The sequence below is a fragment of the Bombus flavifrons genome, chromosome 17 (genome assembly GCF_040668555.2).
Source record: "Bombus flavifrons isolate JBK064 chromosome 17, iyBomFlav1_principal, whole genome shotgun sequence".
NCBI lineage: Eukaryota > Metazoa > Arthropoda > Insecta > Hymenoptera > Apidae > Bombus > Bombus flavifrons.
In genome coordinates this window covers 7003974-7020281 of record NC_138458.1, presented here as the reverse complement: position 1 = coordinate 7020281, position 16308 = coordinate 7003974, and positions in this window count along the sequence as shown.

Genomic DNA, 16308 nt, shown 5'->3' with positions numbered 1-16308 from the left:
GAAGTTGGTGGAAGTAACGGGGGTAGGAAGGGGTGGCGGCGGTGGTGGAGAATGGCGAACGCCGGAAGTGGACGGGGGTTGGGAACGAACGAACGGAAGTGGAAAAGGGAACGGCGAAGAGAAAGCGGAAGGGCGGCGCGGAGTCGTGGAAGAGAGGCGTGGAGAGGAGAGGAGAGGAGAGGAGGAGCGAGTGGGTGGTTAGAGGAAAGAGGGTGTGGAAGGATGGCGGAGAGGCAGGGCAGGGCAGAGAGGCTGGAAGCGGAACCGGAAGCGGAAGCAGGGAGCGCAGGAAGACGAAGCGACGTCGACGTCGGCGTCGGTGGCGGCAGCGACGGCGGCGGCCCCGATATGGCGGAAGCGTCGCGTTTGCCGGAAGTCGCCGAGGAAATGAAATGCCTCCCAGCCAGCTAGCTAACCCCTGCCGAGCTCCTCGTGCTTCTCCTCGTTTGCCACACCTTCCTTCGAGATTCTCCGCTGCCATACCCTGGCAATCTACGTGGAGCGGATCGAAACCGCGCTCCATAAAATTCCAGCTCGTCTTCCGTCTGCCAACGACGTTGCGAGCACTGGCGATTATTATTCCGAGGCGCGATAAACGCGTGGAGGCGATTTTTCCCAATGAATAGGATCAAGAATAAAAGAGAGAGAGAGAGAGAGAGAGAGAGAGAGAGAGATTGACGGCGAGCAGGAAGCCGTGTATATAGGAATCGAAAGAAACGATCGAACAAGAAACGCGGAGGTTCTCGAAGAGGTCGGCCCTGAAGAGCATTAAGCCGCGGTACCGGTGAAAGGCGAATAACACGAATGCCTTCCAAGTCGCATGGTTTCTAGTTCTAATAACGCTATTATTCTAACGCGAGCCTAGTCCGCCTACCGACTTACCGCTTTGCCACTTCTGTCTTGTATCGTCGTACAAGTTCTCTCTCTCTCTCCCCCCCCCCCTTTCTCTTCCGTCATTTCTAACGCGTTAGGTCGATCGGACAATACGAGACCCACTCGATCCGATCGGTCGACGATACTTTAACAACGCAAGGTCGACTCGGTTAACGCACAAACCGAATTACACGCAAGGGGTTGTTGCTTCTCGGTGCATTTTCGGTGCATTTATTATAAAGTCGAGAAAGTGACGTACGAAGGAAGGTAATTTAACGAAACGGATTAATTTATAGCACGGCGTATTTCCCACTCGACGAATCGCGATTTGCATAACTGGTTTCACCGAAAAGTTTCTCCAAAAGCGGATTAATAGAAGTTGATATCTTAAATCGTTCAAAGGTTTTAACGATCTCGGTTTAACGATTACGACATCAAATTTTATCTCGCGATCACAAAGGTGAATTTCGCGTGCGCTCCGCCGGAAATATTTATTCGACCGGGCTCCATTTTGCAGCGCGGAACGATTACGCGTATTATCGTTACAAACGTGCAAAGAACAAGTGGAACGAACGGGCGAATCCGGCGAACAACAATAGCGAAATAAATGTTAAGTAAAAAGTGTAGAAATGGCGGGACTGGAGCGCGAGTAAAGGAGATTTATTTATAATAATTTCCAAACGGAATAACGCGAATAACGCGAATAACGCGAATAGCAGCCCCTCGAAAGAGATTCGAAGCTGATCGAAGATCGTTAACGCGAAACTCCATGCTAAAAAGACTTGTCAGAGACAAGTGGAAAAATAACTTGATACTCGAGGAGGAAGAAAAGAATTGAATTTCCTTGACGCGTACGTTTTTACGTATTTGCTCGGTCGTGCGAGTTTTTCCGTTTTTTTTAAGAAAGATGGCAAAATGGGAGAATTATTAAAGCGTTTAATCGTTGCTCGTGGGAACCGAAGGCTTGGCGAAACTAATTACGGCCAGCGAACGATAACGATTTTGTCGTCGCAGGAAGTCTGGTGATTTTTCGTGCGTGGTCGGGGGGACGATCGCCTTTCCCTCTACGTTCCTCGACCCCTTCTTCGCTCTCTTTAACTCGCCGTCCAACAACCTGTCCCTCGTACACCTCGATTAAACGAAGAAATCCGCGTAATTCGCGCCATCTTCCCCCGCCATCTACTTTCCACTCTTTGCTATTGCTTTTCCGACGAATCTTCGAAGTAGCTCGACCTTCGCCACGTAATCGGACGAACGAAATTACGAAGTTTCCGAGAAGAATTTGTCGAATATCGTTCGGATATTCGTAGTTGCGGAAGAAAACTCCGATACGAGCGGCGAGTACAGCGGTCCAGGGTGCACGGTACGTGGACGACGATGCTTCTCGTTGCTGGATTTTGCTCGTTGGCGCAGTTGGAGTAGCGCGGCTAGAGCAGCGCAGCTAGAAACGACGAGGCGACGGTTACGGCGAGTCGCGGAGGTAGAAAAGCGACAGGAGCGAGGAGGGGAGGCGGCGGACCAGCCAGGGAATTGGGTTAGCGGCATAAGGTGGATCGTCATAACCGGAGTGTTACTTCTCGCAACGTAAACGATTATATAATCGCGTTGGGCGCGTAAACGACGCCGGTGTCCGAGTACGCCTTGAAACGCCTTAAAACGCCTTAAAACGCCTTAAAACGCGTTCAGCCGGAAGCGGACTTTCTCCGCCGCTTCGGCCGCGCCGCGTCGCGGCAACCTTTTCCAACTCGTGCGTCGAGTTCCAGTTGGTCCCCTTCCTTCCACCACGAGGTTGCGCGTCTTCCTCTTCTTTTCTTCCGTTTCTTCCGACGTCCTCGAGTTCTTCGTCGCGTCTACGCGCTGTAATTTCATCGCGTCAATTATATAAAAACGCGAGTTTCCATTTAAACGTGCAATTTCGTACGCAGCGTACTGGCGGACACGCCGCGGTAAAGCACACGCTTGTATCCTACTTGGTCTGTTCGCTTTATCCTGGCCCGTACGATGGCCCGTTTCCGAGAACCAGGGAAATTTGGTATTTCCAGGTAGCTGAACTGTTCGCGTCTTCGTTCGCGTCTGTACGAAGACGGTGTACGTTACCGTTTTATCGGACGGAATCGCGCACGCCGTAATTACCGTAGACCGGTGTCTGGCCGTGTAGCGTTCGACGCAAGCCCTTGCCACGCCGCTACCGTTGTTGCAAAATCGCACTTTGTTTTTATCCGTTTTACGTAATGCCGCCGATGATCGATATCGGATATTCGATGCTCCATGTTGGAGCGTATAAACGATACCGTACAGCTCGGCCCAATTGCTACAGGTTTCTCGAGTGGAGAGGGTCCTAGCGTGTCCTGCAGCAGTTTACCCACCATGACATCACCTATCACGCTCGCTCGAGCATGCCGCAACACTCTGCTGCCTACCTGCTTACCTTTTCCAATCTTTTCCTTCCCCTTCCCCTTCCCCTTTTTCCACCCTTCTTCTCTTTCCTATCGATTTCCAATCCTTCCGATCGACGTCTCTCTCATCCACCGCGTAGGATAGTCACGTGGATCCTGCAAAACGGAAGCGTACCCGAAACGTTATCGCCTTGCTCTTCCCATTCGTTTCCACTGGTTTCTCGCGCGTTCGTAGGAAATTTAGATATCGAAAGTAGACGCGTCGCAGCAGAATCGCGCCTGCAGGATTTTTGCAAAAGCCGTTCGATTTTCTACGAACGCCGTCGCTCCTCTTTCTCCGTCCACCGTCTCCCCTCCAATCGCATCTACCATCGCGTACACACACTCTCTTCGTGATTTTCACTCGGCGAGACGACGTAAGCCGCGCATAAGGTGAAGGTATCGATTGCGCAACATCGATATTATGCAACCCGTAGCGGTTTCCTGCTGTTATCTAATTATCCGGAGTAGAGGAACTCGAGGAGAGGAGGTCGCGCAGCCAATAACGAATCTAATTCTTGGGCGCGCGATCGCTCCGTAAACGTTTCGCGGGCCAGCTTCTTTGCTTTGCTTTTATCGTTCGCCGAGCCAATATTACCGATAACGCGTCGATCGACCACGAACGAAACGGAGTTTCGCGCGTTGTCATCGTGCGCGGCAGTTGGCAGAATTTTCACGGCGTCGTAATTCCGCTACGCGGCCCACGGTTTAGGAAGCCGCGTGTCGTAAACAAACGATAAATTTACGCGGCGGCGATATTTATCAAGGATCTAGCAGAAACGATAGATGGCAGGGAGGAAAGAATCTCGACGGTTGACTCGCCTATTCTGTTTCGATTAGGTCATCGAGCTTTTCCAGTCGCGATATATATCTGCCTGATATATCGATACACGCCTACGTAGCCACGTGCTCGAGACACCTTCGAGAGAGAAAACGGCCGATAATTCCTGCTGCCAGGCTGGTGCCGCTGTCGTTCCTCGTCCCTCCTGTCCAATTTCTCCCTCTTCTCGGCTACGTGTTAACATTAATATAATAATAATAACGATGATCGTAACGACGTCGTCTCAGTCACGAAGACGTTACGACGAAATGGAAGAAACGTCGACGTCGACGAATAACAAGGATAGTGGTAATTTATTTACTCGAGGAGGTGGCTGGGTTCCCATTTTTGCTTAACCCTGTCTTATTAATCGTTGCTTGTCCATCGTGGTGCGTACAGTAGGGCGTATCTACGTTTCTGGTATATACGGATATATCTCTTTGAAACTCGTACTTTGTTATACGTCCAAGTACAGTCTTCTGGACGATATGGACGGATAGTACACGTTGGTTACGAGGAAACGCGCGCGAGATAGCCAACCTACTCTGCAAATACGTGGAACGGCTGCGAAGAAACCGTTGGATTAGAAAGAAAAGGCGACGGTGATCGGCGAGGTCGTAACCGACGAGGAGAAGAACCGTCTGTCGGCTGGACGATCGTCCAGGAAGTAGGTGCGTCGAACGTAGTTCCTACTCTGGAGGCCGAGACGGTTATAATAGCGATCGGCATTGTCGTGGTTGCCGTATCGTCGCGTTCGGGACAGAGACGAACGCGGATAACAGAGATAGCCGAGGAAAGAGGGAAAGAGAGAGAGAGAGAGAGCGAAGCTGTTGGTAATCTGTGGGATAGGACGAAGAAGCAGCGAGGCATGTCCGAAGGAAAGGAAGCTCCGCGGACCTCAGTTCCGCTCGGTTCTCCTCTTCCTCCATCTCGCCGGTTCCCAACCTTTCCGACGTTTCTTCTTCGCAAATCTAGCTGCCGCTCTTAGCCTCCGTACAACTCCGGCGTTTCGCTTTCTCGTTTACGCCTGTCGTAATATATATCCGTGTCCGCGGATGATCGTACGACGCGGCCATCGATAAAGGTTCCACGCTGTCCGAACTTTGAACTTTCGTTTCGCGTCGCATCGACGAAACTCGCGAAGCTCGATCGCAGAAGCTCTCGGGTACTCTATGGGTACGAGGCGTGGAATCGTCGGTCGATCGGCATCGCCGCCGACTTTCCATTTGCGCGAAAAGAAGAAAAGTTTCGACGGATAGTTTAACGGTTTCGCGACGGATCTATAAAATTTGCCTGTGTCCCACGTAGCGCGTTAATTCGGTATACCGTCGTCGTATTTATATCGATTCTCGCGAGAACGTGTTACGGAGCGACTCGAATTCCTAGCGTCTATCCTCGTGTCTAGAGACGCGTCTATGCGAGGTCGACTCTATTTTCGCCCGGCGTATCCGTCAGCTCGACCTCTTCCTCTGATTCCGAGGAAATCCTACGCCCGGCTTTCTTCCACGCTTACTCGTCCGAAATTTCGGCCGATTGCCAGCAAACTCGCTAACGAATTTCAAATTTCTGCCTCTTTGTCGACCGAACCGATCTCCGAATCTCCAACCTAGCCGCGTATTTCTTCGCCCGTCGTTCGTTGTAACGTCGCTCGTGCCAACCAACAACAAGAGGCGTCACGTTCTTTTCTTCTCTCTCTCTCTTTTTTTTTTTCTTTCTTTTCTTCTTTCCTTCTTCCTCATAAACTTTGAGTTTCGCCGACCAAATTCGATCGTATCGAGCACGCAAATACATAGGACGAAACGCCTAGCCCGAAGGAGCAACGGAAGTTTCGACGATCGATGGAAGCGAGATTTGGACAAAGTGTAACGAAAGGCCGCGTTTGCATAACGCGAAGAGGCCGGAAAAGAGAAGGAGAATGACGCGTCACAAGCATGCCGTACGCTGTACGCGGCGAGATGTTCCTCGAGGCGTGCCCCGAGACCAGGTTTCGTGCGAGGCCACTGGATGTCACGACACGAGACCTACTTATAAACGTTCCTATAGCGGCCTTTAGAGCGGCACGATGGTCTCTCGCGAGCGGCTAAATAATATCGCTTCCACGCGAAAAGAAGGAGGAATCTCGGCGAGGAAACGGATCGATGAAATTGTTCCGGTAGCGAGAAACTGGAAACAAAGGACGTTCGCTTATAGATAGGAGGGCGAAACGCGTGGCTCGGCTACGCGACTGTCTCGAGGTAAAGCGGCACGCGGGAAAGCACGAGTTCGAAACGAGTACCGAGTGAAAAGTACCGGTTGCAACGGTACGGTATCGCGTATTATCTATAAGTTGGATTTCTCGGTGTATGCATGGCTTTTCACGTGGCTTGGGAAGACACGGCGGGCCCGTTAGAGGCACGCGAGCAACGCCGATGCGTCGATCTGCACCGGGCATTTTTTTCCATCGCTCGATATACCAATGTCCTCTATCCGTATATTAATAATACTTTGCGTACATAACCGGCGGTAAATTTTCCCGGCGAGAACGAGGTGGCGAATGGACGAAGCGTAAGAAGCGCCGAAACCTTGCAGCCAAATATTTCAAAGCCGCGTATACTCGAACGATATCCGTGAAAACGTAAGATCCGTCGGCGGCAGGATCGCAACCCTGTTCCAAGCGCGTGCTACGCGTGTTCGTCGGCGTTTCCAAGGTGTCGGAATATTCGCGCGCTGACGTAGTTTACGCGTTCGGTCTACGATCGGAGATCCCCGCGTGTACGATAGACCGCGTGCATCCCAGCGGACAACGATGGTTCCATGGTCGTCGATTTGGGCGGTTGCGCGACGTAGGAGAGTCGAAAGGCTAAGGCGCATACGTAATGCGTATCTAGAAGCGTGGGAGCCATGCTCGAACGGCTTCCTCTCACGGCACTGCCACGCTTTATCTTGCGTTTATAAATAAGCCAATATCTCGCTCCCTCTCTCTCTCCCTCTCCTCTCCTCTCCTCTCCTCTCCTCTGTCTCGCTCTCTCGCTCTCTCTCTCTCTCTACCTGTCCCTCTTTCTTTCCGCCCGTTTCTCTCTCTCTCTCTCTCCCTTTCTCTCTCTGCACGCTCTCCGACCGCCTCTCTGTCTCTATATCCCTCTTTCTCGGCTCGAATAACTCGAACGAGCGACTCGACTAGAAGGAGGTGCGCTCTTCAGTTCCGGCTTCCAGCCACCCGAGTCTATTAATACTCGATTCTAGTCTCTAGTTCGCTGCCCCTTCCCCTGCCTCTCACCTTGCCAGCCCACCACCTCGCAACGTCTCACCACTCTATCGCCAGTCTTTGTCTCAACCTGTTCGCCCGTATCGTTCATCTATCGGTCCAAGCTGTTATCTGCCCACCCGAAATCCTACGAGGGTACGCGTACAGGTTCTTGCGGAAATTCCAAGCTTATTTTCGTTCGTCGCAGCAGCCGACGACCGCGCTCCGTTCGCCGTGCAGCGTGCCGAGTAATTAAAGCGATCGATATTTAGCGCGATAGATCGGCGCGATTCGAGCAAAGGATCCGGCGACGATTTCGACGAAACGACAACCGAGAGGAAGACGGAACGATTCGATAAGGCGAATCGAACAAAGGAAAGCTCGCGTTGTTGACGCAACAACGTTGGCCTTTAACGCGTTCCAAGTTGTTTCGCGCGATCCGGTTTACGCAGGGAAAAGTATTCGATTCCATCGAGATACGCCAAGTTTCTGCACGGTGTGCCGCCACTCGCGCGCCGTTCTACGCGCAAAGATAAGTCGAAAAGGAAGAAGAACGTTTTTTCGCGCGACCTTCCGTTTCCGAGAAAATTCGGTTTGAAAATTCGGTTTGAAAATTTGGCCAGTATGCTTGAACTCGGCTAATTCCGGACCGAGTGGGAGCGAACGATCGACAGCGGGTCGAATCGCGTTTCCAAGTAAATCGAAGTAAACGCGCGATCCAATTTTTTCGCCGGAAAAATAAATTCTGTTTTCGGGGAAAATACATCGAAAGACGTATCGTGCGCCTGCACCGCGTAGAAGAAGAGTATCGCAGGCGTTTCATCCGCCGATCCAACGTTCCTATCGGAGAAAATAAAAAATCCCATTGGGTTGAAAAAGACGGCGAATAGGAAATTTCATACGGGGAGACCGGCTTACACCGTAAACAGCAGAGCATTCGCGATAGGCGCGTTCCCCGCGCTTTCCAATTTCTCGCAAGTACGTAAAAGCGTGCGATGTACCGATTAAGACGATACGACGAATGGCTGGAATAATATTTATCTGGACGGAAGCGAAATAAGTAAATCGATGTTACGTAATCGGTGGTAGCTTTATCGAGCTATCGGACGATCAACGATGCTTATCGAAATTGCAGTCTCGACCGCGGCACGATTTCGAAGCGAGTAAAATTTGTTTTGCCCGTTTCGTAATTCGAAATAATTAATCGGTACGATACGTCTCGATAGATAGGGTTGGCCGATCGATCAAAGCGAGTCAACGTGATCGATTACTCGGTAGGAACAACGTGTTTCCTCGTACGCGAATAATCCCAATATCGAGGGCGAATCGAGCGAAACGAAAACACCTTGTTTTCGAGAAAGATTATCTTTTTCGCGATCGTGTCGATGGTTCGTGCGGCTCGTAAGCGGACCGCGGACGCGTTTTTACTTTATTCTCGTTGTCGCTATTCGTCGTCGTGGGAGCGGTTAACGAGCAGGAATGCGTTTTTGTCGCGCGTCGAAGGTGAGTAAGCGCGCGATGTTCGCACGATTATCGGCAGCAGACGGAATCCGTGTCGACGCAAAGCGGAATCCGCGTGGCCGAGGAATGCACTCAATTATGCAGGACACTCGAATCACGAGGCGAAGATATTCTAGTCGCGTGTCCGCAACCAAATCGGTTTCGATCGATCGCGGCTATTGCGAGAATTATCGCTCCCTCCCTCCGCTTCTTCCACCTCTCGGCCAAACTGTCGCTGCCCGACAGTCGCAATTTCTCGTCTTGGTCGTTCCTGTTACGCTAGCGCACGGCAAACGATAAACGTGATATAATCTCGTTTAATCGGACAACGTAATGGCAGATCGGTACGTAGGATAGCAACAGACCGGAAGTCATCCTTGCCTAGCGCTTCGATGCAAAATCCAACCGCTAAATTCGTTCGTCTTTCTTATATTCCCAGCTTCGTTTAAACGCTTTGCTTTTACCTTTTAGTTTTCTTTACGCTATCCGGATTTATCCGGCTCTATCTTGGCTGCTGATCTTCACTCTCGTGGACGATGGATTGAAATTTTTGACGGCTGCTCGATGCACCGATAAGATTACAACTTTTGGAATTGTCGCGGAACAACGTGAAAGCGTGCTTCGCCGCTACGTTCTTAGAAATTCGTCGCGCCTCGACACAACGATTCGTAACTGAAAGAACAAGAAGAAAAACGTTTCTCTCGGTATTGTAAAAGACGATCGAACGATATACTCGAACGTTTTTCGAAAACGCTTCTTTCCTCTCGATCGAGAAATTGTTTCTTCGTTCGACGATAACCGCAGGTATATTTTTTGTGGTAAATAATTTCGACGGAGAAAAGTCGCCGGGAAACGATGTTATTCGACGGTCGAGCACACGATATCGTGAGATAAAAATTTCACTGATTAAAATTCCTATCGACGCGCTACCGTTCGACACAGAACGGATAAATCGGATAAACGTTGGAGGTAAAGGCCACAAATATACGCAAACAGGCGAGTTACGAAAGCGAGCGCCGAAGAGGATGCAAAGAGGCTTCGCCGCTTCGTACGTACACAGCGCAATGAGAATCAGAGCAATTTGCCCGCGGTACTAAGATAGCGCGTACCTTCGTTTAGGACGGCGCTTCCTAAACTTTCCCCATTCGCGACCCCATTTTGCCCGGGAAAATTTTGCGTAACGCCAGTCGTATACATAGAAAGATACATAAAACAAGCGTACGAATAAAACATCGATCGATAATAAACGAAAGAAGTTTAAATTTAAACGATCCTTTGCTATATTTATAACGTTACCACTTGTTACCATTTCCTTTTACGCGGAACCCTACCGATCAAAATCACAAAGATCGGGAAACCGGGAAAATCTCCATTAACCGTGTTTTGCTCGTCGAGAAAATTCGGCTCTGCGTTGGTATTTCGAATTCCATTTTATTCCTACTCGCGGCCTTCTACCTCGAGACTGTCCGTATCTTCGACGTTTCTCTCGTCGTTGTCCGAAAAAAAAGAAAAAGAAAAGAAGGAAGTAAACTTCAAAGTTTCGCCTGTGATACGAGTTTGCCGCTTGGCCGTGATATCGATGGACGGACAAAAGTAACGCTAAAACGTCTGCCACGAGTAACTTTCTTTACATTTAGTATTTCCACCTTTATCGATCTCATTTTCAGCCACGTGGTTTGCAAGTTTCCTGCCGGACAAACCAACGAGACTAAAAAGAACGTGCGGCCTGGTGGTTTTAATAATTTTATAGCGTAAAAGTTGTCCCATGAGTTGCGCGTTTTTTGCGCGACAGAGACAACGACATTCCGCAACTCGTACCGCGTTTAACCGATAATTTGATACTTTTGCAGGAGGAGTTCGACGTTGACCGAACATTTGACGCGACGATCAAACGCGACAACGACGCGTAATACGAAATGCCACGAGCGTGTACGAGTCTGAGTCGAGAAAAAGTTCGGTGAGTTCTTCCGGGTCGTTTAAGGACGGGCGATCGAGGTTCTTCGTTTGATCGGCTCGTGGCAGTTGGAAAAATTTTCACGGCCTCGTGATTCCGTTACGCGATCCCATATGGGAATAGCCCGCGGTTTAAGAAGCCCTGACGCGCAGGACGGGAAAGACAGACGAGGAGAGAAAAGTTTAGTAATCCACGTTGGCGTTGGCGCAATCGAGGAATTCCTCCTGTGAGTCGAAGGAAGGAAATTGCGTTGCCCAATTAGAAATCGCGGGAGACCGCAGAAAGAAAGGCCAAGAGAGAGCGAGCGATCTACGAAGAAGAAGGAGCGAGCGAAGCTGCGGAGGGGGAGAGCGAGAGACAGAGGAAGGGAAAAAGGTTTCGAAACATCGTACATACTAAGTTGCCACGTTTGTACGATTATCTAATTCCGTGTACCTTTTGCTCGTTTAAATGCACGCGCACGCGCCTACCCATTTTCTCAATTTCATCGCCTATACCGATTCGTTTTGGTAGCGCGACTCGTATCTTTTGTTCGAATCTTGGATCGATCGCCTTGGATCGGCTACATTAATATCGACGCGATAAAAATTAATCGACGCGGTTTTCTCTCTCGTTTACGTCCGGACGATCGTCGTCTCGCGTAATTCGCCCACTTAGATTTCGTTTCGATGTCTCGAATTTTCACACTCCCTCTCTCTCTATATATATATATTATATGTTATTCCACGCGATTCAACTTTTACGGAACTTAGTCCTACGGAAATCGAGATATTTCAATGTTAATTTCATCGAATCGTCGAGCGTACGAAAGAAAAGGGAAACATAAACGTGAAAATACTACTGTCTTATCTCTCCTTGTCTTTTACGCGATAAGCCTCGCAAGATTACAGTTAAAATATCTTTTAAATTAATCGTCTTTCGATTCAAGTGCCTCGACAGCTTTTTCTAGACGATTAAAAAATGCATCGAAAAGAAATTGATACGAGGACTATCGAAAGAGCCGTGTACGATGGCCAATAAATTAATAGATTTGCGATAAATTTACAAAAAAAAAAAAAAAATTTGTTTGAAATATTTACGTACAACGGTATAGGCAGAAGAAATTTGTTAACGATATAGAACAACTAACATTGTCCTTTGTATAATATACAGTAACACGTGATGACACTCTTAACGTTTCAAGGATGAGAATATCTATTATTAATCCCGCAAGATACAAAAAAATAATGATATATCCTTATCGCGTATTATATAGGTAGGCGTTATCGCGTTCGTAAACAGAAAGAAATTTCTCTTGCGCGAATCTAATTTTTCATCGGACGAACAAAAGTTGGACGAACGAACGTTACAACGACATTGATCTTTAAGCGATATCCGTACGTTATTGCCTCTACGTGTTAAAATAGCGAGCGATTACGAACGACGTTCTATCGGATATCGTCGATCTTGCCAGAAAATTATAAAAACCTGTCTGGTCGATAGAGAAAGTTCGATATCTTTGTCCAAAATATCGTTTAATCGAAAAACCATGGTACATCTAGTAGCTGATATCGTCCAACGTTTGCGACAAAGATGTTCGTGGTATCTTCCGGGACGCCATACCGCGACGTACGTTACGTTTACCGATCGTAAACGACCTATTTATGGATGAGTCGGAGATTTCAAATAATTCGATAAAAAGAAATATTACGCGATCTCGCGACGAGCGCATCTTCCGAGGACTGTATCTAGTTGAGAGACTCGAGGCTTTCACAGGTCCGATCGTCGTACATGCTTGACAGCTGTTGCAGCAGAAGCTGCGTCCAACAGGAATTTCTGTCCGACGTTTCTCCGGCGTTACAGCTATCCTCTTCGGGGTCTAAAAACGCGGGTACATACGCGGTTAACACCGATCGGCATTAGGAGCGTGTCTAATTGAACGACGAGATCGTAGGCCCCGTAACAACAATGATCGTTGGACGTAAAATCTGTTGCTTTTTCGATTGCACCGTGGACAACCTCGCGGGCAACCAGCTTACGAGCCTTATCGTCTAAAAAATGTACGAGTTCGAGCGGATTAAACGAGCATTAATTCCGCGAGTATGATGCACTCGAATGGTAAATGTTCTTACTCCACAAACGGGAGAACGGATGATGGAAACTAGTCTCTGGGATTCACCGAGTTCCTCCTCTGATCCACGGCTCTCCTTCTCTTTCCACTCGTACAGCCGCTCTTCCACCTTCTCCTTCTGTGTTCTTAAGCGATTACGCCACGGCGTCTCTCACCTCCGTCTAATCCTGTATTGTAATGTACGACGCACGCGCGCACACACACAAGCACACAAAGGTTACAAACGAGGCGACCGAAGTCGAACAAAACGGAATCGAAAAAATCAAAGTCGAAGGAGAGGTGGAAGTGAAACGAAACTGTAAGTGGGAAGACGGAAGAAATGGAGAAAAAGAAACGAGAGGTGAGAAGAAAGAAGGAAGGAAGAAAGAGGGAAGAAAGAGGGAAGAAAGAAGAGGAGAGTAGTGAAAACAAAGGGAAAGGGGTGCGCGGAAAAGGCGAAGAACGAGGACGATAATTGACGTGAATAAAGTAGGAAGCGCGGAGAGGAAAATGAGACGGAGAAGAGGAGGAAAGGAGAGACAGAGGAAGAAGAGAAGGGACCTTTGGACGATGGAGGGGATCGACGTCGTTTCAGTCGTCCTCCCGGATGTGCAGCATCATTACACGGCATTCTTCGAGGCTGCAAGATCTCCCTTTCTTTCTTCCTTCGGCCGATGCGTTGACGTAACCGCGACAAAGCAAATTCCTCTTCCCAAGACGCGAAACGCTCGGAATTCTGATCGGTCTGGTTTCAACTGTGTACTCTGAACGGCTGTTGTAACGAAGGGTATTTTCAAAACCACCGATTCTTTCGTGCACGTCACTTCGTACGTTTGCGAGCGAGCCTTCCAGCCTGTAAAACCAAGCGACTTTCAGTCTGTAAAGAATGACTTGAAACGTCGTTCGGACGTTACGTCGGGGTTACGTGTATCGTGCGTTTGTTCGAAAGCTAGAAGAAATTTCATCTTTGGCCCGATCGAGTCCGAAGCCCGAGTCAGTCAGTCTTGGTAGTCGTCTCGAGTCTCTTCGCAATTCGTTTTCCCTGCCAATTGATCCGATTTTCTACCATGTACACGCACGACCCTCTCGCCAATCTGCCTCCTCCGATACGCTATTTATATTCTCCTTCCCCATTTGTCATTTTCTCACTCTGCCTCGAAAGTTTCATCTTACCGTGGTATTTTATATATCGCAAGACGTACACGACGCGCGCGTGATTTTGCCAAATATCGGCAGATATCGCGCGATACCTGTGGCTGGCGGCGTAATCTCGCGTAGAAATATCAAGGTGTAAATGATTTTTCTTTTTATGCGACGCACAGAGTTAAAGACGATGTTATCGGGCGAGCCGGATTTTCCGGCAGTTGTCAAGCAACGAAAAAGGTTTCCGAGGAGGCGTAGCATTAATCATGGCACAGGTATGTGCGAGCGAGGACTCGGGGTCAAAATCTTTCTTCCTTCTGAAAGAACGATGATCCACAATGGAACTCCTCCTCGGAATCCTCCTTGCTTGCGCTTACATCTGATCGATCGAAGAAAGGATCGTCCTGAAAAGTTACCGGCTCCTTTCTACTATCCACCTCGGGGACCTATTAAATCTTGGACTCAAATTCCGAAGGATCTTGTTCTAAAAGAACCACCGACACGATATTTTTCGAGAGAAACGTTCGTGAATAGCCGGGCCTCGGATCCGCGCCGCTTAAATTTGTGTCAAAATTTTTTTCAATTTCCTATTTTAGCCGCTGACACTATGAAAACAGCGCTTTTTTCTTCTTCGTTCCTCCTCCAACGCTTGCCTCTGTCGACCGCGTTTGATATTTCCAAAAATATGGTCGACTCCTGCGCCTCGAATTCACCTTGCGGTACGTTTGAAACTTTGTAAATGCACCATCGGCAAACTCGTCTTTTTTACGATAAATCAAACGTCACGCAATATGGAATTTCCTGAATATAGTTCGCGGTTCGACGATGAGTCGACTGATTTAATTGACTAATAAGTTCCATGTTTCCGTCTTTTCTTTCTCTCTCTCTGTCTGTCTGTCTGTCTGTCTCTCTCTCTCTCTCCCTTTCTCCCTCTGCCTCTCTTTTCGTGGGATCCCTTAGACAGGGGAAAAGGAAGATAGAAGGAAAAGATGAAGCGTAAGAATCGGTAGTACTCATAAGCCAACCGGGATATAACAGGTAAAACAGGTTTGTGGGCGTCCTGAAACGTGGGCTACCTGCATCGTTTCTCGGAGGGGTCCTTCTTCAAACTCGCCTGCCGATTCTTGCGGAAGAAAACGGAAGAAAGGGAAGAAACGCGGCACCTATGCACCTGTTCGTTAAGTAACGACGATTAACGTCTGGAAACAGCCGCTCCGTGATTTTATCGTCGAGCAAACTACGACGTGTATACAAGTGCAGCAAGAAATTTCGATCTTTCTCTCGCTCGACGAACTTTATAGAGAGAAACGATTCGGGAGAAAAGATCGTTTCGACTTTTTAAGTAAAAAACAACGGTGCAAATTGAAAGCGATCCGTTACGATTAACATCGCAACGGAATGGAAAAAAGTAGGCGAGTTGGACAACTATATAGAGCGATGAATCTTGCAAAGGCCCAAACTGTCTTCGCCATAATTGGACAATCATTGGATCTACCATGACTAATTTATGACTCGCGATATCGCAGCGAATGCTATGACAAATTAGATTAAACGTAACGAACAAATTTCTACTACGCGAACAAAGTTTCACGGTTTTATGTAAAATTGTTTATACGATCGAACCTACGGACAGAACGTCGCTCGTTTTGTTATCTAATCGATTACTGTTACGCGAGGCAGTTTATTACACACGGACAATGTGCAAGTTGCGACTGGTGAAATTTCGCTAATGACGTTAATTCGTCGATTAATCATCGCCGATAATATCCTAAAGGTTAATTAAAAATTCGGATAATAAAAAAAAGAGAGAGATTACTCTTTTTAGAGGTCGTTGGGATATCGACTTCTTATATCTTATCGGCTTAACAGAATTATTTGACGTGTGACTACTTTTCGTCGGATTCGGTAATCTAACGTTTCGTCGGGTCAACAGACACCTATTCGGCCACGAAACTCGAAAATTCCTTCGGTTACAGAAAAATAAATCGAACGCTCTCTCGCCAGTTCGTTAACCCCTCCCCCCGGTCGGTTCTCGTTTGTGGTTCGATACGTTCAACCGTTTTTCCAACGTTTGACAAATTCGCGCGCTGTACAGATACGTGGATGGCGACGAAACGTTCGTACAGATGTCTTAAAAAATTGGGCTTTTTCTCGAACCCGGAACGATCGTCGGTTTTATGCAATTCGGAAACCATGAACTTTCTCTTAGGAGCGCAACGTTTTTTGTAATTGCAACGTCGGTGCTAAATTTAAATTAAAACACGTCGTCGA